The sequence below is a fragment of the Bufo gargarizans genome, chromosome 1, assembly GCF_014858855.1.
Source record: "Bufo gargarizans isolate SCDJY-AF-19 chromosome 1, ASM1485885v1, whole genome shotgun sequence".
Classification (NCBI taxonomy): Eukaryota; Metazoa; Chordata; class Amphibia; order Anura; family Bufonidae; genus Bufo; species Bufo gargarizans.
This window is the reverse complement of record NC_058080.1, coordinates 265,440,635-265,468,152: the sequence shown is the minus strand read 5'-3', so window position 1 is coordinate 265,468,152 and position 27,518 is coordinate 265,440,635. Positions and strand designations below refer to the sequence as shown.

Genomic DNA, 27,518 nt, shown 5'->3' with positions numbered 1-27,518 from the left:
CATGTAAACATCATTGGCTGCGCTGCTGAGATTTCATGCCTGGGGGATGTCAATCAAACTAAGATGGGTGGGTTGACAGTGGTGACTCTGTGACTCCATTTCTGTGAGCTGACCAATGACTCCATGGACCTCATTTACATACAGAGGGTTACTTTTTCAAAGTTATATCTCTAAAACAGGACAGCTGACGGCTTCACTGGGGACATGTTTGATCTGAGCGCAACGGGAATTGCAGCTCCATGTCATTTGTTTAATATGCTGAAGGGGAGATACTGGGTACCTCTTCCATCTGAGGTAACCTCTGAAGAACATTTTAAGATGGCCACAGTTTGGATAATAACTGATGCACTTTTCGACTCCATTACACCACCCTGATTGAGCTGTATTTTAACAGTGAGCTCAGACAAAGCAACTTTGGCACTAAATACACGGCTCCCTGCAAAGAGCTGCAATATTGCAGTGTCTCCTAAGATATTTCTATCACTGGATATGTGATATTTTTCCCAGGAAACAGCACCACATTTGTCCATGGTTGTGTTAAATAATGCAGATGGGGCAAAGATACAATACCAGATATAACCCCTGGTGAAGCATGGAGTGGTTTCTGGAGAGAAAAAATAAATAAAAAAGCAGACCTTTTTTAATCCTGGAGAATGTCCGCTCGGTCTGTAGCCTGAAAGGTTATTTAGTAATAGAACAACTGAAAGGCAAAAGACGTCCACCCATGTATCGCCCGCCCCAAAAAGTAGAGGACCAAGTTAGAATGATGACTTGAACCTCACATAGATTAGTTGTGGTAGGGCCTTAACAGCTCTCCTATGAGACTGAATCAAGCACTTATGCATAGAGGAGTGAGGGAAGTTTTGTTCACAATCTGGTTGAATTTGGTTCCAGTACAGTCTGGGTACGGTGCCATATGCATGGAGATATTTTTCCCTAAGGGCTTATGCACACATCCGTACTGGCTCAGTGCCAGTACGCAATAGCGGTCAACAATATACGGGCACTGGCCGTGTGCACTAAATCTTGAGGTGCGGACCCATTGACTTGAAAGGGTCCGTATTCTGCAAGATACGGCCAAAGATGCAACATGTTCTATCTGTTTTATGTGCGGAGGCCCATAGAAGCGATTCATAGTGTTTCCCTGGGCTTCCGATCTGTGCCTCCACTCTGCAAGAGATAGTCGAAGTCCTATCTTCAGTTGTATCTTGTGGATCGTGGAACCATGCAAGTCAATGGGTCTGCACAGCAGCGCGAAGTGCACATGGCCAGTGCCTGTACATTGTGGTAACTGAATAACTGAGCCCTTATGTTCGTGTGCATGAGCCCTGAAAGCAATTCTTCTGGGGGAGAGTACCTGGAATACATATGTCAATGAATGGAGCATACCCTTGTATGGCACTGTATTATGGTTACATAATTACATAGATCATAAGGTTGAAAAAATACATCAAGTTCAACCAAGGGATAGGTGGGGATGTGAATCCCAGAAGGAAGTGAGATTTTTACACGTTTTCATAAGCATTAACGTGGTTTTTGAAACTGTCCACTGTTCCTGCTGTGACCACGTCCTGAGGAAGTCTAGTCCACAGATTCACAGTTCTTACAGTAAAGAAGCTTTGACGCTTCTGGAGACTGAACTTTTTCTTCTCCAGTCGGAGGCAGTGCCCCCTTGTCTTTTGAGGGCATTTTACATGGAACAGTTTTTCACTGTATTTTTTGTATGGCCCATTTATATATTGGTATAGGTTAATCATGTCCCCCCTTAGATGTCTCTTCTCAAGACTAAATTAGTCGCTCTCCTCTGTACTTTTTCCAGCTGCAGCGCATCCTTTCTATGGACTGGTGCCCAGAACTGGACTGCGTATTCCAGATGAGGCCGCACCAGCGCTTTGTAAAGCGGTAGTATTACATCCCTGCCCCATGAGTCCATGCCTCGTTTAATGCATGACAATATCCTGGTGGCCTTAGAAGCAGCTGATTGACATTGTAAGCTGTTATTTGATCTACCATCTACAAGGACACCCAAATCCTTCTCTATAAGAGACTCTCCCAGTGCTACATCACCTAGGACATATGAAGATAATTACTACCAAGATGCAGAACTTTACATTTGTCCACATTGAACCTCATTTGCCAAGTTGATACCCAATCACTCAGAGTGTTCAAGTCAGCTTGTAGTTTATGGACATCTTCCATAGACTGTATAGTACTACATAGCTTAGTACAGCGGTTCTCAACCTAGGGGTCGATCGGCCCTTTCCGGGGGGTCGCCTGAGGCTTCCTATTAGGGCTGCACGATTGTAGCGTTACATTACCCTACTTCGTGAGATTTCCCTACCTCCTGACTTCCCATCGCACTGCTAATGACGTGAGGAGGCGTTCCTGAGTTTTGACGATCTGCGCATGCGCAAACCGACAGTTTATGGAAAATCTCAGCGGAGTTCAGCTTCACACCGGGACACTGCACATGCGCCGGCCGGAGTTAGCCGCGCTTGCGCACTGGGCCGTAATATTTCCGTACTAAGGCTCTCCTGCGCATGCGCAGTGTCCCGGTGTAAAGCTGAACTCCGCTGAGATTTTCCATAAACTGTCGGTTTGCGCATGCGCAGATCGTCAAAACTCAGGAACGCCTCCTCACGTCATTAGCAGTGCGACAGGAAGTCAGGAGGTAGGGAAATCTCACGAGGTAGGGTAATGTAACGCTACAAATAGGAGAGAGATTGTTTCACACAGGAGTAACATACTTTACAGGCAAAGACAGTTATGTGCGCAGTTTAGGACACATGAGGGGACACATAGGGCCATGAGGGGGACCAGCATAAGATGCTATATGTCTTATGCTGGCCCCCCTCATGGCCCTATGTGTCATTGCACACATCCCCTATAACAGCGTACTCCACAGATCCACCCCATAACAGTGCCATCCACAGGTCCCCCATAACAGCGTCCTCCACAGGTCCCCCATAACAGCGTCCTCCACAGGTCCCCCATAACAGCGTCCTCCACAGGTCCCCCATAACAGCGTCCTCCACAGATCCCCCATATAACAGCGTCCTCCACAGATCCCCCATATAACAGCGTCCTCCACAGATCCCCCATATAACAGCGTCCTCCACAGATCCCCCATATAACAGCGTCCTCCACAGATCCCCCACAACACAGCGCCAATTACAGATCCCCCACAACACAGCGCCAATTACAGAACTACCTAACACCTTGTAATAGACTGGCATACATCCTGCATATCAGATATTTACATTACAATTCATAACAGTAGCAAAATTAGTTATGACGTAGCAAGGAAAAAAAAATATAATGGTTGGGGGTCACCACAACATGAGGAACTGTATTAAGGGGTCACGGTTTTAGAAAGGTTGAGAACCACTGGCTTAGTATCATCTGCAAAAATAGAAATGGTGCTATTAATCCCGTCCTCAATATCATTAATAAATAAATAAATAAATAAGGAAGTGTGCATGAGCTCCAAGTTACATGGGCAATCACTTTGTGCTGGGTAACAGTTTTCCTTCAATAAATGGAAATTAATTCCGCCGTTAAAATCAGTCAAGTTTTACAGACCAAATACAAGCGCCGTATTTCATCATCTCATTATTATTGTCGCAACACGTTTAAGGACAAAATGCGAGGTAGAAGGAGATAATAACAGCTTCTGAGAAGACTTGGCACAATTATATAATGTGGTTATGTAAGCATATCATCTTCTGTCTGTCAGCAGAAACTCCTGTCTACGACACAGGATCGTAAATGCAAGGACTGCACACCACCGTCCCTGTATATAAAGTCCGGCAAGTACAGATGAGTGATGGAAGCAGCTGGTCTGCTTAGCACAATATGGATGAAAAAAGAAATCTCCTCTGACATAAAAAGAATATCAGATTCTGAACACTTTTTGTGTCGACCATAATAACGTGTAAGGAGTTGTACTTAGAACTGCGGTTGGCTTTCAACATGCCCAAACTTTATGTTTATCGGAGTGTCTTGCAGCAGCTTATTCCCCTCTCTCCATTTATATTATATGCATGCTTGGCTCGACCAAGCATGCACGTGCACGAAGGGGGATTCAGTCAACTGCTGTCAGACATACATGGCCAAACCAAAAGTGTAACTGAACTTTGAAAAAAACTTATATGTCATAATGACAGATCAATGGGTTTTAATGGGTGGGGTCCCCCACAGATGAATGAGGAGAGAGGGACCTCTGTCCTCACTGCATAAGACAGAATGGAGACAGACCCAGAGACGTTCTGTTGAGCCCATTTCCTGCAGAGAGGAGACAGAGCATGTAAGCTCTTCTCTCCCCTCGTTCTAGCAATTGTTAGGGGTCTCAGCACTCAGACCCCCACTGATCCAAACCTTTCATATATCTATATGACATATCAAACATTTTTTTTTATGAAGTTCAGTGACACTTTAAGGAAGTCGCAACAGTCAAAAATACTTGGCAGTTCCTCACCCAGGCACATACAGTGAGGCTTTATACAGGGGCCACCCCTCTGTATGGTCTAACAAGGCATATCTTTACCATATCCTAATTTTAAATTGAGCATTGACAGGTGATTTATTAGTTACAAAAACTTCATTTTTAGAGTAATTTAAGAAAATTATACAAAAAATGCTAGTATTTGATCATCTACAATAAATTATATAATTTCACAATATTTGATCATCTACAATAAAGTATACGCTTAAATTTTTCTCCTAAAAATCCAGTTTCATAAATGCTAAATTTGGCGTGTTTTCCTGCCATGCTTGATAAGTGAACAGTGACCTATTTGTATACTATGGAGAGCGGTTCTTTTAACTAAGGGGTTGTGTTGTAAGTTTCTGCTATTCAGGTCAATGGAAGGCATATACAACTGAAAGTTAAACTATCATGTTGCGTAAGGTATAACTTTACTATCCCTTTAAGCTAACCTGTGATTTCCCCTTTGCTGACAAATTGAGGATGCAAGGGTTCATTAATCCTTATACAATACCATGATCAAGTGCCATGAAGCTTAAAGCGGACCTTTATCATTTTTGTTTACGCTAGATAAATACCTTTACTTGCGGCCACCCTGTGTGATTTTTTCAAATATCTCTCCTACGCCCCGCTGTGCCCCCCTGCAGTTTTCCCACTCAGTATATTAATACTGAGCATTGGTACAGGTAGGAGGAGGCGCCAGGGTTTCTCAATGGGTGTCTCCTCCTCGCTGTACCGCGATCCAATGACAGCAAAGAGAGTCACAGCCAGGGAGAAAAAAAAATAAGCTCACCTTCTCCCTGGCTGTGACAACAGGCGCTGGTGTCCATGATAGGCACATCACATGGATACTGAGCAGGCGTTTTTTTTCGCTGAGTAACGCTGGGGGCCTGGGTACTGTGAGCACCAAACACCGCCCCTGGGCACTTGCAAACCCTATTTGCATATGGTGTAAACTTCATTTTTGGAACATTGCAGCTACAGAACTGGCAAAAAAGTACCATGTGTTATCTATGTGTGTGAGCTACAACGTGGTAGTAACAGCTTGACATGACTAAAGGTGGAGACAGACTCCCTTTAAAGAGGATCTGTCACCAAAAAATGCAGTGCAATCTGAGAGCACCAGGTTATAGAGCAGGAGGAGCTGAGCAGACCGATACATAGTTTTATGGGGTAAGAGTCAGTAAAACTTGTCATATTCACTTGCTGTGAATACCTAGCGATACTGGAGGGAGGTGTTACAGAGATAGTTGCCCGTCACTGGTAACACTTCCTCCCTGTACCGAAAGCTCTTAGAAAAAGCTAAGCTAGAAATGTAGAAATTACAAGTTTTACTAAGTCTTTTCCCACTAAAATATCCAATCTGCTCAACATCTCCTGCTCTATAACATGCTGCCTGCAAACTGCTTTGCATTTTTTGGTGACAGGTCCTCTTTAAGGTGCCCATACACATAAGAGTAAAGTCTGACTTGTGTGTATGAGGGTCTGCCAACTCTCCCCCCCCCCCACAGATGATATCAAGCGATAGAGGGATCACACAAGTCAGATTTCAAAGTACCCGATCCTATTGTTCTCGGGGAGATAATCAGAGCTCTTTGGCAGTGGCATAATCTCCTCACCCCATTCAAATCACATGCACAATTAGCTGAGCCGAGCATGCATGTGCACAGGGATGTTTGGAAGAATGCTGGCTGATGAAAGCCATTAAAGGTGGATGGTCATTTTTATAGTCTTGTGAGAAGTCCTCTCATCCCCAAAACTAAGGTGCCACAGCAGAATATTGAGATTACCCCTCATATTTTCAAGTGAAAAGAAAACATCATAAATCGACACTTAAAATGTATAAACAATTTAGAATACACCAATATCTACATGGAGTTTGTATGTTTTTGTGTTGTTGTGGGCTTCAGGTTACAGGGGTTTTCCGTCACTTTCTAACTAATGATCTATCCTTTGGATGGGTCATCAGTATCTGATCGATGAAGGTCCAACAGCCAGGAGCCCTGGTGATCAGTTGTTTCAGAAGGCGTGAGCGCCGCAGCCTTCTTGCAGTTTACCAAGCACAGCGCCGTACATTGTATAGCATCTGTGCTTGGTATCGCAGCTCAGCCCCATTCACTTGAATAGGACTGAGCTGCCCCTAGGCCATGTGACTGATTAATGTGACGTCACTGGCCTAGGGTAAGCTGTGAGAAAGCGACAGCACTAATAGGAGCACCGATGCCTTCTCAAACAGCTGATTGGCGGGGTTCCTGGGTGTCAGACTCCCACCGATCAGATATTAATGGCCTATCCAGCAGATTAGGTAATCAATTAAAAAGTGTCAAACCCCTTTAATTGGTTTCTATGAAATTGTCACTAATGTGAGTGATGTATGCGAGTTACTCCTACAGGCTCAGCTCTCTCTGCAACTGCTGCACCTGCTCCACTTTGACGTACAGCACTGTGCAGTGAAATTGTGATCACGCTTGGCCTTCTCGATATGTGACGTACTATTACGTCACATGTCGGGTCTTTAAAGATGGCAACGCGGTGCCTTCTGTTTCCTTCAGCAGACACCGGCGGCCAATGTCTGCGACTGGCAGTAATGTTGATCGCGGACATTTAACCCCTCAGATGTTGTGGTCAAACCTGGCCATGGCATCTGAGCGCAATGAAAAGGTGTCAGAATATGACAGGAAAAAAAAATGTTTTTTTAATTTTTTTTCAGCATCAAAACGCAAGGAAACGTATACATATGTGGTATTGCCAGATTCGTACTGACCTGGAGAATGAAGATCACAAGTCAGTTTTACCGCATAGAGAACGCTGTAAAAAAATAAATGAATACCTAAAACTGTGGCAAAATTGTGTTTTTTTCCCAATTCCACTGGAAATGTGAATGGAAAAATAAAAAAGTTATGGTTCTGGGAAGGAGGGGAGCGAAAAACAAAAACGCTAAGTCAAAAAAGCCTCCGGTAGAAAGGGTTAAAATGTAGAGGGAGGGGCAGCTGCAGAGACAGATGCGCCTCTAGGTGCAATGGCAACACCCTCATTGCTCCTAGAGTCTAATTTGCATATATAAAAATATAATTTTTCTCAGCAATGCAGGCACACATGACCATGGGACCAACACATATAACAGGTCAGCCAGCTTCAAATGTCCAAAACTGCTGACAGATGCCCTTTAATATAACATTCATAGCAAGCACTTAAGTTGGCATATGCTATTAATATGGGTTGACAATTATTTGAGTCAGCGTCCTGCCAACCAACTGCTGCGCCAGCACTTCCTATTTTACATGATCATCACTTCCTTTTTGCTAGCAATATTAAGGCCAGAAATGCAAAAATGATGACCTGTTTATCAGTGAACTCCAAATAATATTGATGGAGGCTTACACAGAGTGCTTTCCAATATAAAACTAAAATGATCGCTATACCTAGATTGGCAGAATAATCAGAACCATGTGACCCAAATCCTATTTTGAATAAAAATAAAAACCTTGCAGTGATCTCATTAATGGTTGTTAACATGTAAAACCCCAATATAGCTGAATATCACAAATCTATTCTGCGCCAGTAGGAGCAATCTTTTACTTCCATTCAAGTCTGCAGTAAAGACCTGTGCTTACACGGTCAGCATCGTTCTTGATGTGTAAAATCCCTCCTTTCACAGAAGCCTTCCCTACCCCATACTGCTTTCCCATTTATTCTCCCCACACCCACCTACCAAGCTTTGACTTATGTACACAATACGGTGTTTCTATATGGCATTTGTGCAGTCAGGATGCTATCCTACAGACATACACTATTCCACAGCAGAGTAATGGCTTATGTCCTCACCTCCCGCTCTCCTCCTGGACAGTTTTTTTGCAGTATGACAGGAAGTAAACAAGGAGAAGCAAGCAGGCAACTGTCAGGCAGTGGCATTGCAGTCTCCATGCCCCTGCGGTATACAGTCACCTGTCTGCGGTATACTGCACTAATATGCGGATGGCGCAGGGTAACCAGAGATGGAGTAACATGCTATGTACCGTACATGAAATAAACAGGAAAATATGTATTCTAGCTTCTTAGGCACAATATGCGTAACTAGAAATATAAATACAATACTACAAAAAAAAAAAAAAAAAATGATATATCACAAAACAAACACAAAATACATAGCAGGATGTGAAGTGTTTCCGATGAACTGAGCAAAAGCGTACAGATGTCCTATTAAGGTGTCACCATTCTGTATACAGAGATGAAAAGCAAAGTCGCCATCTGCTCGTATTAATGCTTGCGGCAGAAACTGATTAATGTCATAAAAGATACATATATGCTCGATAAACGCAAAATTCTCACAACAGTGCCATCAGTAAAAACATACTTTAATCTATTACCACCAATACAACCTCATGAACCGCATGTCTACTAAACGGAGCTCAGTCCTCTCTGCTGCAATGAATCCCATCAAGACAAACAGGAAACGTCCAAGAAGTGGCGAAACCCATTACGTGAATATTCCAGAAGACTAGAGACAAAAGACACAGCTCCGGGGGAGAAGGGATATGGAAGGTATACCTTTGCAGAGACATGAGTTCACAGGCCATCCCACTGAGAAGAAGCCAGTGCTGTGTATCCTCCAGCAGCTTGCCCTGCAGTGAATGCCTGCTCACCAGCCCAGACACCGCCTTCCCCTTGTTCCAGGGAGAACAGGGCGGACCAGGAGTATGTGCATGAAGAAAGGAGGGATGAGGATGTGAAGTCAAACTTATGAGGAGAGCTTCTTGGCCGGATTTCTGCACCCGCTCGCCCTCCTTCTGCATACATGTACAGCTGCAGCTTGCAGTCAGGCAGGAAATGGAGCTGTCAGGAGGCTCTGCTGAGCTCGCCCGCCTTCCTTGTAACCTGACTCCCATCTGCAGCTACATAGTCGGGTCTGTCAGTCAGCTGGGCAGGACCAATAGCTGCAGCCTCACGAATGAGGAAGTGCCCAGCAACAAGAGGCAGTAGTCATCATGATTAGACAGAGCGTACACCAGGCCCTTGCTGCACAAATGCTACATTCCTCAGAGCACGTCTACAGCTCAAAGGTACACACTCGTCTATTGACACTCCAATGCAATGTCCAAACATGGGAAATGTCACTTTTATATGGCAGGTATCATTCAAAGAAAAAAAACACGCCTGCACTGGCTGTAGGACGGAAATACTGCCGATTTGTCACTGCAGATTCATGTGTGGTAAGCATTTTAGAAAAAGAGGTTAAGATTTTCAGAAATCTCAAAGGCACTGCAAAAAAAAAAAAAAAATGGGTAAAGTGACCTGCAACACAAGGGGAATCCGCAGCAAAATTATTCAAATCTTTAAGCGAATTTGTCACCGATTTTTCTGCCACAAATTACATCCTTTGTAGACTTATCCTTAAGGGTTTTTCCAAGTATTTGATATCAATGACCTATCTTCAGGATACGTAATCAGTATCTGATTGGTGGGGGTCCGACTCAGCTGTTTGAAGAGAGCTCTCCAGTGAATGCCACTGTCTTTCCGAGGCCAGTGATGTCACGTTCATTGGTGGTCACATAGCCTAAGCACAGCTTGGTTCTATTCAAGTGAATGGAGCTGAGCAACAATACCAAGCACAGCACCTATCCAATAGATGGCACTGTGCATGGTAAGCTGCAGTGCTCATCACAGAGGCTTCTCCAAACAACTGATTGGCAGTGGTGCCGGGTGTTGCACCCCCAACGAATAGGTATTGATGACCTACCCTGAGGATAGGTCATCAATATTAAAGGGGCTTCTCCAAACAACTGATTGGCAGTGGTGCCGGGTGTTGCACCCCCAACGAATAGGTATTGATGACCTACCCTGAGGATAGAAAAATAGGAAAGCCACAGCAGCGTCTCACCAAAGGTTTCTTTATTCAGGAACACTCCTCATAACAGGTCATAAAAAAGCATTTCGCAGCAACGTTTCGGCTAATGTTAGCCTTTGTCAAGCATAGCAATCACTAAAAATCACAGCCTATAAATAGCTATTCATAAAGAAACCTTTGGTGAGACGCTGCTGTGGCTTTCCTATTTTTCTACATGCCATTGGACCGCTTTGGATCTGCGATCCCCTGCTCAGCTGCTGCGTAAACACCATTCCCTGCTCTTCAAAAGCCGTTTGTGTTGCTGCTCCTGAATATATTTATTTTATCTACCCTGAGGATAGGTCATCAATATTAAAGGGCTAAGGCATGTTCTGGATACAGTTGATGAAAGTGTATGTAAGATGACTACATGACACTTACTAATATGGCCTTTGCTGATATTCTGCACCATTTTCAAAATTTTTATAAGGTATGCCCCTTGCTGTCCACATATTCTGTGCTGTCCACATGGAGGTCCTGTCCATAAAATAGCTGCTGATGGGGGAATCATGTGACTAGGCAAATCACTCAGCCTCCTCCATTCAAACATACGGCACCTGCCATCTGCACTTGTGAAGTGTGTTGGAATATAGGAGGCTGAGCGATGTGTCTGGTCACATAACCCTCCAACAAAGCCCATCTTATGGACAGGACCTCTATGTAGACCGCACAGAACATTTGCCCAACAAGGGAAGATAGCTTATAAAATATACCAAACGCTATATTTGTAAGTACCATATAGTCATCTTACATACACTTTGGTCACAACTAGGGATAAGTGAACTTCTGTTTTCAAGTTTGGCATACACGGTTTTGGCAATCTAAGAATTCCATTATGGATTCCGCTACCACAGAGCATAAGTTATGGTCCATGGTAGCGGAATCCATAACGAAATTCTTAGATAACCAGAACCCGAACCTTGTACACCAAACTTGAAAACAGAAGTTTGCTCATCCCTAGTCACAAGTAACCAGAGAGTGGCCAACTCTCTTTAAACACCCTGAAAACCTCTTTAAGAAGGTATTCATGATCCATTATTATGTACATGAAATGCAACAAAATCTGCAGATTATCAAGCAATAAAGCTGGCCATAGACGAGAAGTAAAAACCGTCTGTCAGACGACAGTATATTTGTTGGACAGTACGCCACAACAACAAAGCCTGTCAGATGGCTTTGTCAGATGGCTTTGCCATAAAATCCTGTTCACCACAATATCTGTCCAATGAGGTAGATTACCAAATAAATGTCTATTATCTTAGACATAATTGTTCATTTTCTCAGTTTTTTGACAAAAACTCTCACACGCCTAGGTTTTAAATGCTAAACATTGTAGCAGGTATGGCAATCCAGCTATGTGTGTGAACACTAGCCAAGACTTCTGAACAGCTGTTAGTGTTTTCGAGAAGACATTTGGAACAGGCCCCTGATTCCTCAAGAGATTGTGTTCTGAAATTGCTTACGGACATCTCATTCCTGAGAGGCGAGACATGCCAACATATCTGGAGCTCTCGGTCATGTACCAGGAGCGGGAACAGATCAGGACAACAACATACTGTAATTCTGATGTAACCTGTCATCCGTATGTCATACTTCATACCAGCACATTTATTTCAGGAACACACTAGCTCACCCTACCGGTAAAGCCTTTTATAATGGCACCTATGACAGATGAGACATGAGCAGCTTGGAGATATTAATAAGTGTCACATTCAATTTAAATTAGTTTTCTTGAAAGTTAGCAAAAAAGAACAACAGATACTGTTCACATCATATAACTGTACATACAAGAGACCATAAAAGTAATAGCATCTTTTACCCTGCTTTCACACCTGAGCGTTTCTCAAACGCGCGTTTTTATGCGCGTTTTTTGTAATAGTAAACGCGCGTTTTACGCGCGTTTGGGTGATTGACTGCAGTGTTGTCCAATGAGTCTATGGCCCAAACGCGCGACAAATGCCCCAAAAAAAGCTCATGAACTTGTTTATGCGTTGGGCGTTTTACAGCGCGTTCAAACGCGCTGTAAAACGCTCAAGTGTGAACCAGGGCCATAGGGAAGCATTGGTTTTCACGTGTTGAGCGTTTTACAGCGCGTTTGAACGCGCTGTAAAATGCTCAGGTGTGAACTTAGGGTCAAGGCTACTTTCACACTCGCGTTTGGTGCGGATCCGTCATGGACGGATCCATTCAGAACGGATCCGTTTGTATTATCTTTAACATAGCCAAGACGGATCCATCTTGAACACCATTAAAAGTCAATGGAGGACGGATCAGATTTCTATTGTGCCAGATTGTGTCAGGCAGTGTTTTGGTGTCCACCTCCAGAGTCGAATGGAGACTGATCGGAGGCCAACTGATGCATTCTGAGCGGATCCTTTTCCATTCAGAATGCATTAGGGCAAAACTGATCCGTTTTGGACCACTTGTGAGAGCCCTGAACGGATCTCACAAAGGGAAACCAAAACGCCAGTGTAAAAGTAGCCTTGCAGTCCTGTAACTTGAGGCCAATTGGTGGAATTTGTTAACCAGCGTTCATAGCTACATCACCTCTGTAGCCTGTAAACCCAGACCGGAAAGGAGGACCAGAGCAGCAGGTGCCAGGAAGGTCAAAGGAGCGTTGAGTATATTATCTTTTATTACTTTAACACATTTAAGTGCATTGGGAAGATTTGGAATTTCAATACTAATATACAAATTTTTTATATAGACTGGAGTCCACACACTTTGTTGATGACAAAATTATGTCAGAGCCAACAATAATGAACTTATTCCAGTTTATCCTTAGATCAGAGAAGGCTACAAAATGTTTGATAAGGTCAATGGTGCAAGACAGAGGACCAAATCGTCAAATGGTCTCCATACATTCCCACTTTGTTGACCCTGTTTCCTATAGTAATTTCTAAGAGCTAGCGGCTCAGTAGCTAAGGCAAGAAAGCGCTAGGGAGAGGGAACACCCATGTCAACATTTGCTCAGGAGCATCAATGCAGAACGTCTATCCAATTGCAGAAAGTGGGACCATGGAGGTCCAAATTGATAAAACCATGTGTTTCACATTAAGGCTACGTGCACACAAGCATATGTGTCTTGCGGGTCCGGAAAAAAAAAAAGTATGCCATCCGTCAGACAAGAATAGGACATGTTCTATTTTTTTTGCGGGGCTACGGAACGGACATACTGATGCGGAGAGAACACGGTGTGCCGTGAAATGAATGGGTTTGCATCCTATCCGCAAAAAAAAGGAACGAACATGGAAACAAACAACGTTCATGTGCATGTAGCCTAATAGCAAGTAAATCCATCATATTCCTCCAGGCATTAATCCCATGTTGCCCTCACATTAATGATTGGCAAAGAACATTCACAGGATTGTTCATTCCTGATCTCTGCTCGTTAGCTGCAATGATCGTTGAGACCACTAAAAGTAACTATGATTGTGCAACCCCATACAGTTTTAACTGCTTGTTGGCAGCACATCCCCTGCTTACACCCAGCAATTTGCTGCTGACAATTTTTTTTGCACCACATGAACAACTGGATCAGCTGGCAAATGAGCGTTTGGTCATTCATCCACTGATTGCCTTCATATTTTGGCCTCATGTACACAACAGTGTGCCACAATTTGAATGGGGTCTGCGATGCGGACTGCAGACAAATAGTGCATGCACTATCATTTTTGCAGTGTGGAGGCACGGACAGAAAACTCTTTAATGTTTCCGATCCGTCCAGATTGTGGACCCATTCAAGTGAATGGGTTCACATCCGGGATACGGTGCCCGTATAGTGCAGACCTGCTACGGTCATGTGCATGAGCCCTAATAAAGCCTAATTAACAGGAATGAGTGTTCGTGCAAAGGTTCGTTCCTGAAAAGTCGCCTGATCGTTTGCCCATGCAAGCAGACCCTCAGGGCCCCTACACATAAATTTTCTCTGGCTTTTCTCCGTCACTGAAAAAATGCCCTAAAAAACATTTGCGTTATTTTACGCCTTTTTTGCAAAACAAATTTTGTCTGTTCAGCCGACAATACACAAATGAGTATGGGGCCCTTTAGGCCTCTTGCAGAAGAGCGTGTCCGGATTAGGTCCGTATGCGTCCCGGGTGCATTGCGGCAAACCCGCGCAAGTAGGTACGCAATTGCAGTCAGTTTTGACTGCGATTGTGTTCCGTTGTTCAGTTTTTACCGCACGGGTGCAATGCGTTTTGCACACGCGTGATAAAAAACTGAATGTGGTACCCAGACCCGAACTTCTTCACTGAAGTTCAGGTTTGGGTTCGGTGTTGTGTAGATGTAATTATTTTCCCTTATAACATGGTTATAAGGGAAAATCATATTATTCTTTAATACAGAATGCTTAGTACAAGGTCAATTGAGGGTTAAAAAATAAAATATAAATTACCTCACCTCCTCCAATTGATTGCGTAGCTGCTGGTCTCCTGTTCTTTCTTCAGGACCTGTGGTGACGGCACTGAGCTCATCACATGGTCCTTTAGCCGGCAGCTCATGATTAAAGAAGTAAGAAGAGATCGGCAACTACGCGATCAAAAGGAGGAGGTGAGTTAATTTTTTTATTTATTTTTTTAACCCTCAATTGACCTTCTACTAAGCATTCTGTATTAAAGAATGCTATTATTTTCCCTTATAACCATGTTATAAGGGAAAATAATACAGTGAATAAACCATGCGTGAAAATCGCACCGCATCCACACTTGCTTGCAGATGCTTGCGATTTTCACGCAGCCCCATTCACTTCTATGCGGCCTGCGTTGCGTGGAAAACGCACAATATAGAGCATGCTGCGATTTTCACGCAAAGCACAAGTGATGCGTGAAAATCACCGCTCATGTGCACAGCCCCATAGAAATGAATGGGTCGGGATTCAGTGCGGGTGCAATGCGTTCACCTCACGCATTGCGCCAGCACGGAAAACTCGCCCGTGTGAAAGGGGTCTTAAGACTATTGCTTCTGCCATACTGCCACTGCAGGGAACTAGAAGTTTGAAGTCATAGCAACATCTGATAACATGATTACCACCAATATTGCAGTGGCGGCTAAAATCCACACAATCTTACTGACCAAAGGATTTCACATCAGAATATATCTATTTAGTTATAAATACTTTGTTTAGTAGTAGTTGTAGGACAATCCTTACAACTACTAGCATAAACTAAGCTACAAAACTATAGTCAATATTTACAGTATTTTTTGCTTTATAAGATGCACTTAGACACAACAGTGGGGGAAAATGTCTTATAAAGGGAATACTAAGGAGTGCTTCCATGCTCATTAGTATGCAGGTGGCGCAGAGAGCAGTGAGTGTAATGTAGTGTACTGCTAATGCTGGCTTTACTCACCGCTGCTTGGTCTTTTTCCGGGCGCCTGCTGTGCTGTGTCCTGACTGCCTACAGCTTTTCCACATAGGGCACGTAGGTGTGCACTATGACCTGATACTGTGCATAGTCAGGTCCCATTGCAACGCAGGGCCCAGAAAAAGACCAGGAAGCAGTGAGTGAAGGAAAAGCGAGCTGTCAAGAGCAGCCGAGGTAAGTTGTTTTATTTTAGTTCTGATCTGAGGCCTGGTGAGGATTGGTGGTCTGATAAAGATTATGGAGTCTGATCTGAGGTCTAAAAGACTGGGGCATCTAAGGTCTGATGAGGATTGGGGGTCAGATTGGTGGGTACAATCTGAGGTCTGAAAGATTGGAGGGTCTGTTCTGAGGTCTAATAAATATTGGGGGTCTAATCTGAGGTCTGAACGTTTGGGTGTCTGATCTGAAGTCTGATACAGATTAGGGGTCTGATAAAGATAGGGGGTCTGATCCGAGGTCGAAAGAAAAATATTTTTTTTCAGATTTTCCTCTTCTAAAACTTAACCGTGTTATAATCAGGTGCATCTTATAAAGCGAAAAATACATTATATTTGCAACAGTTCTAAGCTGTGGCAAAAATTGTCATGAATCAAAGAATTTAGCTAAATTGTGCAGAGAATGTAGCTTTTTATAGTAGGCATGGTCACATTTTTAAGACACGGGGAAATGTATTAACTCATATAAACCACTTTGTTGACTATTAAAGTTGTGGATTTTGTTGAATGCCATTTTTGCGGCAAAATCTATGACTTTTCGATAGCGGTGAAAAAAAAAGGGGTGGCTGGGGAACCAGGTAGGGCATTAGGCAAGGCTCATTTATAATTTACAAGCTGGTTTTTGGTGTGGGAAAACAGCTTAAATCTACTCCAGCAAAAGGAGCTAATGTAGAGTAAGGCCCCTTTCACACAAGCGAGTATTCCGCGCGGGTGCGATGCGTGAGTTGAACGCATTGCACCCGCACTGAATCCTGACCCATTCATTTCTATGGGGCTGTTCACATGAGCGGTGATTTTCACGCATCACTTATGCGTTGCGTGAAAATCGCAGCATGTTCCTCTTTGTGCGTTGCGGTGCGATAATCCACGCAACGCAGGCCCCATAGAAGTGAATGGGGTTGCGTGAAAATCGCAAGCAAGTGCGGATGCTGTGCGATTTTCACGCATGGGTTCTAGGTGACAGTCTATTCACTGTATTATTTTCCCTTATAACATGGTTATAAGGGAAAATAATAGCATTCTGACTACAGAATGCATAGTACAATAGCGCTGGAGGGGTTAAAAAAATAAAAAAGTTAACTCACCTGAATCCACTTGTTCGCGTAGTTCGTTCCCGGTCTGTTCTTTGCTAGCTGTGGGCTTGGGCTAAAGGACCTGTGGTGATGTCAGATCACATGCTCCATCACCATGGTGATGGACCATGTGATTGGAGCATGTGATCTGACATCACCACAGGTCCTTTAGCCCAAGCCCACAGCTAGCAAACTACAGACCGGGAACGAACTACGTGAACAAGAGGATAAGGTGAGTTAACTTTTTTATTTTTATAACCCCTCCAGCACTATTATACTAAGCATTCTGTAGTCAGAATGCTATTATTTTCCCTTATAACCATGTTATAAGGGAAAATAATACAATCTTCAGAACATCAATCCCAAGCCCGAACTTCTGTGAAGAAGTTCGGGTTTGGGTACCAAACATGAGCGATTTTTCTCACGCGAGTGCAAAACGCATGACAATGTTTTGCACTCGCGTGGAAAAATCGCGTATTTTCCCGCAAAGCACCCGCCTCTTATCCGGGCAAAAAACATGACGCCCGTGTGAAAGAGGCCTTAAGGCTGTCGCACAGCCTGCTGGTGCCAAACTTATGTAGAGGCCTGCGTTAAGAAGTGAAAAGCGCTCGTTGTAGTAAATGTCTGCCAAAAAATTTTAAGCTGAAAGAAAATGCCACTTTTTGTGCAAATACACTTGCTCATAGCAGCTGTAGATCTTTCAGGCAGTCCAAAATGTGCCACTCCAGCAATCTTTTAGTATCAAATCCAATTCTTGATAAAGGTGGCTTTAATGGCTGCTCCCTCCTCGCATTCTGTGTAGAAGATTTCAGTGGCAAAATATTAACAGAATTTAAATGTGACCTGGCAAGTGATTCATGTGCTTACAGTTTGTAAACCTGCCATAGATTAGCGTGAAACTTCTTTAAAATCTAGAAAATTGCTAGGAGGAGCAAATTCCAAAGCTCAGAGTTTGAGCTGATGATAATTAGTACTGCAATCTTTACTGCTGATGACTAATTAAGGCTGTAAAATTATTTATCAAATGTAATTCCTGTAAGGGACAAAGATCATTGAACAAGAAATACAATTATTAGCTTAAAGGGAGTCTGTCACCTCCATATGGCCATATACAGCGCTTACATTGTCCTATAGCACACCTACAGTATACAGGAATGTAATGGTACCTTTGTCTTTACACTTACAGAAGCTGGAAAAATGAACTTTAACCCCTTAAGGACACAGCCCTATTTCACCTTAAGGACCAGGCCATTTTTTGCAAATCTGACCACTGTCACTTTAAGTGCTGATAACTTTAAAACGCTTTGACTTACCCAGGCTGTTCTGAGATTGTTTTTTCGTCGCATATTGTACTTCATGACACTGCTAAAATTGGGTCAAAAAAGTTAATTTTTTTGCATAAAAAAATACCATATTTACCAAAAATTTTGAAAAATTTGCAAATTTCAAAGTTTCAGTTTCTCTACTTCTGCAATACATAGTAATACCCCCAAAAATTGTGATGACTTTACATTCCCCATATGTCTACTTCATGTTTGTAGCATTTTGGGAATGATATTTTATTTTTTGGGGATGTTACAAGGCTTAGAAGTTTAGAAGCAAATTTTGAAATTTTCGGAAATCTTCAAAATCCCACTTTTTATGGACCAGTTCAGGTTTGAAGTCACTTTGTGAGGCTTACATAATAGAAACCACCCAAAAATGACCCCATTCTAGAAACTACACCCCTCAAGGTATTCAAAACTGTTTTTACAAACTTTGTTAACCCTTTAGGTCTTCCACAACACTTCATGGCAAATGGACATACATTTTTAGAATTTAGATTTTTTGGAAAATTTTCCAATATAATCAATTTTTTCCTGGAAAAAAACAAGGGTTAACTGCCAAACAAAACTCAAAATGGGTTGCCCTGATTCTGTAGTTTGCAGAAACACCCCATATGTGGTCGTAAACTACTGTTTGGCCGAACGGGAGGACATAGAAGGAGGGGAACACCATATGGGTTTTGGAAGGCAGATTTGGCAGGACTGGTTTTGTTTATACCATGTCCCATTTGAAGCCCCCTGTTGCACCCCTAGAATAGAAATTTCAAAAAAGTGACTCCATCTAAGAAAGTACACCCCTCAAGGTATTCAAAACTGGGTTTACAAACTTTGTTAACCCTTTAGGTGTTCCACAAGAGTTATTGGCAGATGGAGAAACAATTTAGAAATTTCTATTTTTTGGAAAATTTTCCAATATAATCAATTTTTTCCAGGAGTAAAACAAGGGTTAACTGCCAAACAAAACTCAAAATGGGTTGCCCTGATTCTGTAGTTTGCAAAAACACCCCATATGTGGTCGTAAACTACTGTTTGGCCGAACGGGAGGACATAGAAGGAGGGGAACATCATATGGGTTTTGGAAGGCAGATTTTGCAGGACTGGTTTTGTTTATACCATGTCCCATTTGAAGCCCCCTGTTGTACCCCTAGAATAAAAATTTCAAAAAAAGTGACTCCATCTAAGAAAGTACACCCCTCAAGGTATTCAAAACTGGGTTTACAAACTTTGTTAACCCTTTAGGTGTTCCACAAGAGTTAATGGCAGATGGAGAAACAATTTAGAAATTTCTATTTTTTGGAAAATTTTCCATTTTAACCCATTTTTTCCAGCAATAAAGTAAGGGTTAACAGCCAAACAAAACTCAATATGGGTTGCCCTGATTCTGTAGTTTGCAAAAACACCCCATATGTGGTCGTAAACTACTGTTTGGCCAAACGGGAGCACGTAGAAAGAGGGGAACGCCATATGGGTTTTGGAAGGCAGATTTTGCAGGACTGGTTTTGTTTATACCATGTCCCATTTGAAGCCCCCTGTTGCACCCCTAGAATAGAAATTTCAAAAAAGTGACTCCATCTAAGAAAGTACACCCCTCAAGGTATTCAAAACTGGGTTTACAAACTTTGTTAACCCTTTAGGTGTTCCACAAGAGTTAATGGCAGATGGAGAAACAATTTAGAAATTTCTATTTTTTGGAAAATTTTCCATTTTAACCCTTACTTTATTACTGAAAAAAATGGGTTAACAGCCAAACAAAACTCAAAATGGGTTGCCCTGATTCTGTAGTTTGCAGAAACACCCCAAATGTGGTCGTAAACTACTATTTGGCTAAACGGCAGGACATAGAAGAAGGGGAACGCCATACGGTTTTTGGAAGGCAGATTTTGCTGGACTGGTTTATTTACACCATGTACCCTTTCAAGCCCCCTGATGCACCCCTAGAGTAGAAACTCCATAAAAGTGACCCCATCTAGGAAACTACGGGATAAGGTGGTTGTTGATTTGGTACTATTTTAGGGGTAAATATGATTTTTGGTTGCTCTATATTACACTTTTTTGAGGCAAGGTAACAAAAAAATTAAATTCTAAAATTTTTCTACATTTGCTATTTAGTTTTGTGGAACACCTAAAGGGTTAACAAAGTTTATAAAGTAACTTTTGAATACCTTGAGGGGTGTAGTTTCTTAGATGGGGTCACTTTTTTGGAGTTTCTAGTCTAGGCTACATCAGGGGGGGCTTCTAATGGGACGTGGTGTCAAAAAAAAAAACTGTCCATCAAAATCTGCCTTCCAGAAACCATATGGAGTTCCCTTCGTTCTATGCCCTGCCGTGCGGCTATATAGCCATTTACGACCACATATGGGGTGTTTCTGCAAACTACAGAATCAGGGCCATAAATATTGAGTTTTTTTTGGCTGTTAACCCTTGCTTTATTACTGGAAAAAAAGGATTCAAATGGAAATTTTGCCCAAAAATGGGTGTTTTGGCACCGTTTTTATTTTATATTTTTAACACCGTTCATCCGAGGGGTTTGGTCAAATGTTATTTTTATAGCGACGACTTTTACGCACGCGACGATGCCCAATATGTATGGCTCTCAGACTTTGGAGACACTAAGCAGGCATCCTAAAACTGCGGCCCTCCAGATGTTGTAAAACTACAATTCCCACCATGCCCTGCTGATGGCTGTAGGTTGTCTGGGCATGCTGGGAGTTATAGTTTTACAACATCTGGAGGGCCGCAGTTTGAGGATGCCTGCACTAAAACTAATATTTTTTTGGGGAAAAAAAATTGTTTCTGTGTCTCCAAAGTCTGAGAGCCATAGTGTTTTATGTTCTCTAGGGGACTGTTGGAGATTATAAAAATTTAGTACTCCATGGAAGTGTGATACTCCCTGAAGCAATCGATAATGCAGAGGCCCGGATGATCGGGGCAAGTGTCACACTGAGTAGTGGTGTCCTTCCGTATCCCCCTCTTGTGACACACTCTGCATCTTTTTTGGGTTCGTCCCTTCTTTCCAGTATGGGGGACCACACCTGGAAAGTGTTGGCCAGGGACGATCCGGGCGCCTCCAGTTCCCGAGGTACTCCGGCCTGCTCTTTCCCGGTCCGAAAAGATCAGGTCTTTGAGGACTGCCTCATAGAATTGGAGGAATGTCCCTGTGCTGCCAGCGCTTCGGGATAGTACAAAAGAGTTGTACATGGCAACCTGCACCATGTAGACCGCAACTTTTTTGTACCATGCCCGGGTTTTGCGCATGGCATTATATGGCTTGAGGACTTGATCAGAGAGATCAACTCCTCCCATATACCGATTGTAGGCGACGATACAATCGGGCTTGAGGACCGTTGCCGTGGTACCTCGCACAGAGACTGGGGTGGTGCTGTTACCGTGGATTGTGGACAGCATAAGGACATCCCTCTTGTCCTTATACCTGACCAGCAACAGGTTTCCACTGGTAAGTGCACGGGTCTCACCCCTGGGGATAGGTACCTGGAGGGGGTGGGCAGGGAGGCCGCGTTGATTTTTCCGCACGGTCCCACAAGCGAACGTGGATCTGGCGGCAAGGGACCTGAACAAGGGAATGCTGGTATAAAAGTTGTCCACGTACAAGTGGTAACCCTTATCCAGCAGTGGGTACATAAGGTCCCACACGAGTTTCCCGGTAACACCCAGAGTGGGGGGACATTCTGGTGGTTGAATCCGGGAATCTCGCCCCTCGTACACACGAAATTTGTAAGTGTACCCTGAGGTACTCTCACAAATTTTGTATAGCTTCACGCCATACCTCGCCCGCTTTGTGGGAATGTATTGGCGGAAACTGAGTCTCCCCTTGAACGCAACGAGAGACTCATCAACCGCGACCTCCCTTCCAGGTACGTAGGCCTGCTGAAATGTGGCCCCAAAGTGATCGATGACCGGCCGTATCTTGTACAGCCGGTCATAGGCAGGATCACTTCGGGGGGGACATGCTGCATTATCGGAATAATGCAGACATTTCCGGATGGCCTCAAACCGGGAGCGTGTCATGGCCGTACTGTACAGTGGGGTCTGGTATAGGACGTCCCCACTCCAGTACAGCCTGACACTGGGTTTTTGCACTAGACCCATATGCAGCACGAGGCCCCAAAATGTCCTCATCTCGGCTGCACTGACCGGCGTCCAGCCACCGGGTCTAGCCAAAAATGAGCCCGGGTTTTGAGCGACGAACTGTTGGGCGTACAGATTCGTCTGCTCCACCATCAGATTCACCAGTGGGTTACTGAAAAAAAAACTAAAAAAGTCTATTTCAGTAAACCCCACTGTGGGAATCTGGATTCCAGGATTGCCAGCGAAATCCGGAATCTCAGGCTCAAAGTCCACTGGGGGACACCAGCTAAGTTCATCGGCAGGGGGCTCCGGTGAACTTATTTGGTGGGCCGGGAAACCAGTACGAACCCCAGGGCGGCTCGTACTAGGGTGGGCCACAGGATCCCTAGCATGTGTGGCCCCTGGCTCCGCCTGGCGGCGTCTCCGCTGCCTTGGTGGCTCATCGTCATCCGATGATGATGAGGAGGATGCGGATGACAAAAGGAACGTGGGGTCATCCTCATCCTCACTGGGGCTCTCAGAGTCGGAGGCAATCTGGGCATATGCCTCCTCGGCCGAGAACACCCGGCGGGCCATGGGTGTGTGTGTGTGCGTGTGTATGTGCGTGCGTGTAAACCTTTATTCTATGTGCGTGTGTGTGGGGGCACGGGTGTTCACGTACTAAAAGTCCAGGCAAAAAAAATGGGCAAGTGTTAGAAAAAAAAAAAAAAGTTCAAACTTGCTGATCAGCGGTTCAACGCTGATCAGCGGTCGGTGGGGTGGTGGGGCAGTGGGGCGGGCGATGCGCTAACAGTGGACGGACGCTAAAAAGTGCCGGCCAGTCAGCGCACGCAGAAAAAAAAAAGTGGTGGTGGGGGGGTCTGGTGGGGGGGGGGGGGGGGGTCTGGTGGGGGGGGGGGGCTGGTGGTGAGGGGGGGGCTGGTGGTGAGGGGGGGGGTCTGGGGTCTGGTAGCTGAAAAAAAAAAGTTTGGAATAAATGTGATTTTTTTTTTTTTTTTTCTAACTTTTCCCTTCTATCCCTGCCTAAAGGTGCCTCTCCCTCACTGACCCTAAACTACCTGGGTGGCGATGGGTGCAGGAGGGTGATGGATGGCGATTAGGGGGACACAGGAGCTGGTGCTGGACGATGCTGCCGGGTGCTCGTGCAGAACAGGAAGAGGAGGGGAGAGAGGAGCGCAGGAAGTTTGAATCTCGCGCCTCTCTCCCCTGCACCAATCAGCACCCTGGACAGCGGCGTTCAGCACCAGGGCCAGCTCCGCCTCTGCAAATCCTCGGACTGCGATTGGTGGTGTAAAATTACGCCACCGATCGCAGTCTTTTTCCGGTTCATCGGGTCACAGGACACCCGAATGGACCGGAAACGCAGAAAACCGCAGGTCTGAATTGACCTGCGGTTTTCTGCGATCGTCGATGCGGGGGGGTCAAATGACCCCCCCCTGCATTGTTACAGGATGCCGGCTGAATGATTTCAGCCGGCATCCCGTTCCGATTAACCCCCGCGGCGCCGGCATCGCTATTTAAAGCCATGACGTACCGGTACGTCATGTGTCCTTAAGGACTCGGGAAACATGCCGTACCGGTACGTCATGTGTCCTTAAGGGGTTAAACGATATGCAAATGAATACTCGCAAGTGCCCAGGGGGCGGCGTTCACTGTGTTGGTGCCCAGGCTGCTCTGCCTTTTTCATTGTTCCCCCGCCCCAGCCTCTGCATATGCCCGCCCTCCTATTCCCTTGCGTCATCCTTCGGTCCGGCCGAGATCCCGCGCCTGCGCCCTGCCTCAGGGCCGGGGCATGCTCACTGTGATGTTCATTGTTGGCACGGCGTCACTTTAACTACTGCGCATGCTCCGGCGAACAATGCAAAACCAGCGGCAATGAGGCATTTGCCAGCGCATGCGCAGTAGTTAAAGCGATGCGGTGCCCACAAAGGGCATCGCAGTGCGCATGCTCCGGCCCGGCGAGGCAGTGCACAGTCGCGGGATCTCGGCCGAACCGAAGGATGACTCAAGGGAATAGCAGGGTGGGCATATACAGGGGCTGGGGCGAGGGCACAATGAAAAAAGGCAGAGCAGCCTGGGCACCAACACAGTGAACGCCGCCCCTGGGCACTTGCAAGTGCTCATTTGCATATCAATCAAAGTTCGTTTTTCCAGCTTCTGCAAGTGTAAAGACAAAGACAAAGGTACCATAACATTCATGTATAGGTGTGCTATAGGACAATGTAAACACTGTATATGGCCATATGGAGGTGACAGACTCCCTTTAAGTTCACCCACAACTCAAACTTAAATTGAAAAACCTTTTCCAACCTCATGTCTTTGTCTAATTCATCAACCACTGACCTTAAAGGGAATGTGTTGCCAATATATTTTTTTTCCTGCCAGTTAAAACCAGATAGTTACAGTGATCCTTTTTTCGAATCTGTTTTAATTTTATGATCGCATTCTGTTTTCTGTACTTGCCTGAACTGTTGTTAACAGTATTTAGAGATGTGCAGATATATTACAACAGCCATCATGGGCCATAAGGCTGTATTACACAGCCTGATGTGGCAGATGATTGTCAGGAGGAAAGCGTTACCGCCTGCTCGCTAGCAGAGAAAGTGGTTATAACATCCAGCAATATCCTCTGCACCCATCATTCCTCCCCATGCTGTATAGTGGTTTGCAGGCGGCAAATCATTATTAGACACCACGATCTTCCACCTGCAAACCATAATTTTTTAACATGTCAAAAGATTTGGATTGCCGAATGATCGCGTTTTCTCGTTCTTTGGGCAATCTGTGGCAGTATGCAAATGCTTGTTAGCAATTATCTGCTGAAAAATTGGGCCGTGTAAGGCCCCTTTCAGACGAGCAAGTTCCAAGCATTGGACTTGGACTCGCAGCCTGAGTATGCGTCAGCAGACCCCAAGGTCTGCTCTCCTGAATATAGATGCCCAACGGCATAAATAGGTTTAGAGTAGGACCTGCCTGACTGAGACCACCGTGGCGTGGGTAGGTGGGCACAGATGTGTTTTCATCAAAATACATTGGCTAAGAGTCTCAGATTTTATCAACAGAGTTAGGGCTTAGTCCATATATTATGTTTGCATTGTTTTAGTGCATTATTTTCCGTGACTTTACAAATGTAGCCATGCACATCCAAATATTTACTATCCTATCGTGCAGGATGTTTTGTATCTTTTTTCCGTGATTTTTTTGATTGAAAGGAGTGGCACTTTCAGGTGCAAATGCACTTCTATCCTGGGAGTAGCATTCATATGCACTTTTGCCCCACCTAATAGGCGACCTTGATTAGGATGGTACATATAGCTGTGCTTGCTCCTCCTCTCATTGATTGCTGATGCACACAGGGGCAACTAGGAGCAACACACTATATGTGCAGGGTCTGCTCTCCTGAATACAGATTCCCAATGGCATAGGTAGGTATAGAGTAGGATGTGCCTGACTGAAACCACCGTGGCGTCGGTAGGTGGGCACAGATGTGTTTTCATCAAAATATATTGGCTAAGAGTCTCAGATTTTATCATTAGAGTGAGGGCTTAGTCCATATGTTGTGTTTGCATCTATTGTTATAGTGCATTATTTTCGGTGACTTTACAAAAGCACCTGTCCTAACCTCCCAGCACTGACGGGATGGCATAGCATTATCTTGATTTATGATGCTATGTAACCCTTAGGCCCCTTACACACAAACTATATGGATTGTGTCAGGATGTGTTCAGTGAAACTCCTACCATTTTGCAAGCAAGTTCAGTCAGTTTCTTCTGCGATTGTGTTCAGTTTTTTCTGCACAAGTGCAATCCATTTTTGTGCATTTTTCACGTGCGTGAAAAAAAAACCTGGAAGATTTACAAACATCTCCTAGCAACCATCAGTGAAAAATGCATTGCACCCGGATCCGGATGCAATGCGTTTTTCACTGGAACCCTATTCATTTCTATGGGACCAGGGCTGCATGAAAAACGCAGAATATAGAACATGCTGCGATTGTCACGCAACGCAGAGGTGGCAGAGAAATAAGACCCCATAAGTGTAACTCTCAAAAAAATAGGCTGGATTACTTCTAGGGCTTTAATGCAGAACCCCGGATGAGGCTGAAGACGAGTTATATATGTTTTAAAATGAGATGCCTGAATCTACTTTTATCCTATGAATACAATAAAAACAAGACTGGTTTCCCCAATAGGAGATGTTGGGGGACAACGTAGCTGAAACGGTCAGCAGGCACCAACTAAATCGCTGTGAAAAGCTGACAAATATCTACACCACACGCTTCCTATCTGACTGCTAGCTAACTATAAGACTAGTAATCTTTTTTATATAGTGGCAACTAATTTTGCAGCGCCTTACAAATGACTATTAATAAAGCCAGATCAACAGTGAGACCAAATAAGACCGTAAAGCATTTCTACAGAGCATGTTTACAGAAAAATACTGCTAACAGCAATTGGTTTTTAAATTTAAAGAGGACATTTCATCACTCCTGACATGAGTAGAAAATGGGCTCAATCAGGGATGCTTAACCTGCGGCCCTCCAGCTGTTGTAAAACTACAACTCCCACCATGGCCTTCTTTAGGCTGATAGCTGTAGGCTGCCCGGGAATAATGGGAGTTGTAGTTTTGCAACAGCTGGGAGGCCGCAGGTTGAGCATGCCTGGTAAAAATCTACGACAGCAAGGGAGCTGCCGTAGATTTAGACAGGCGGTGGATATGCTGAAGTTATGTAGAGGCCAGCGCCTCTACATAAATTTGCCGCATCCACTGCCAGCTAAAGGGGTATTAAGACTGGCGTCTAAACTGATGGTCTTAATAAATGACCCCCATTATGTATAAGGGTATGATCACGCATTTCTTGTGGAATTTAGGGCTATGGAGTCGGAATCAGGGTTGGGTGGAGTAGGTAGAAATGTACCAACTCCAACTAGGGCCTTAAAATAAAAAATATCCAATATTAATACTACATAATGTATTATATACATAGCTTTATACATATTTACTTTCATAGAAATAGCAAGTGCTTATGTGAAAGCAGCCTTAGGCTACATTCACAAGAACGTATTTTGTTTCCATGTCCGTT

The 27,518-nt window shown here is 44.2% G+C and overlaps 2 protein-coding genes across 6 annotated transcripts in view; one reads left to right on the top strand and one right to left on the bottom strand.

Moving 5' to 3' along the window:
• FAM13A (family with sequence similarity 13 member A) overlaps positions 1-27,518 on the bottom strand; it is a 246,196-nt gene that overhangs the window by 76,027 nt on the left and 142,651 nt on the right. The gene's annotated exons all lie outside the window — the stretch shown is intronic.
• LOC122944502 overlaps positions 9,455-27,518 on the top strand; it is a 35,305-nt gene continuing 17,241 nt past the window's right edge. Inside the window, exon 1 of the mRNA XM_044302854.1 lies at positions 9,455-9,546. The gene's annotated coding sequence lies outside the window, so the exon portion shown is untranslated. The remainder of the gene's footprint in view (positions 9,547-27,518) is intronic.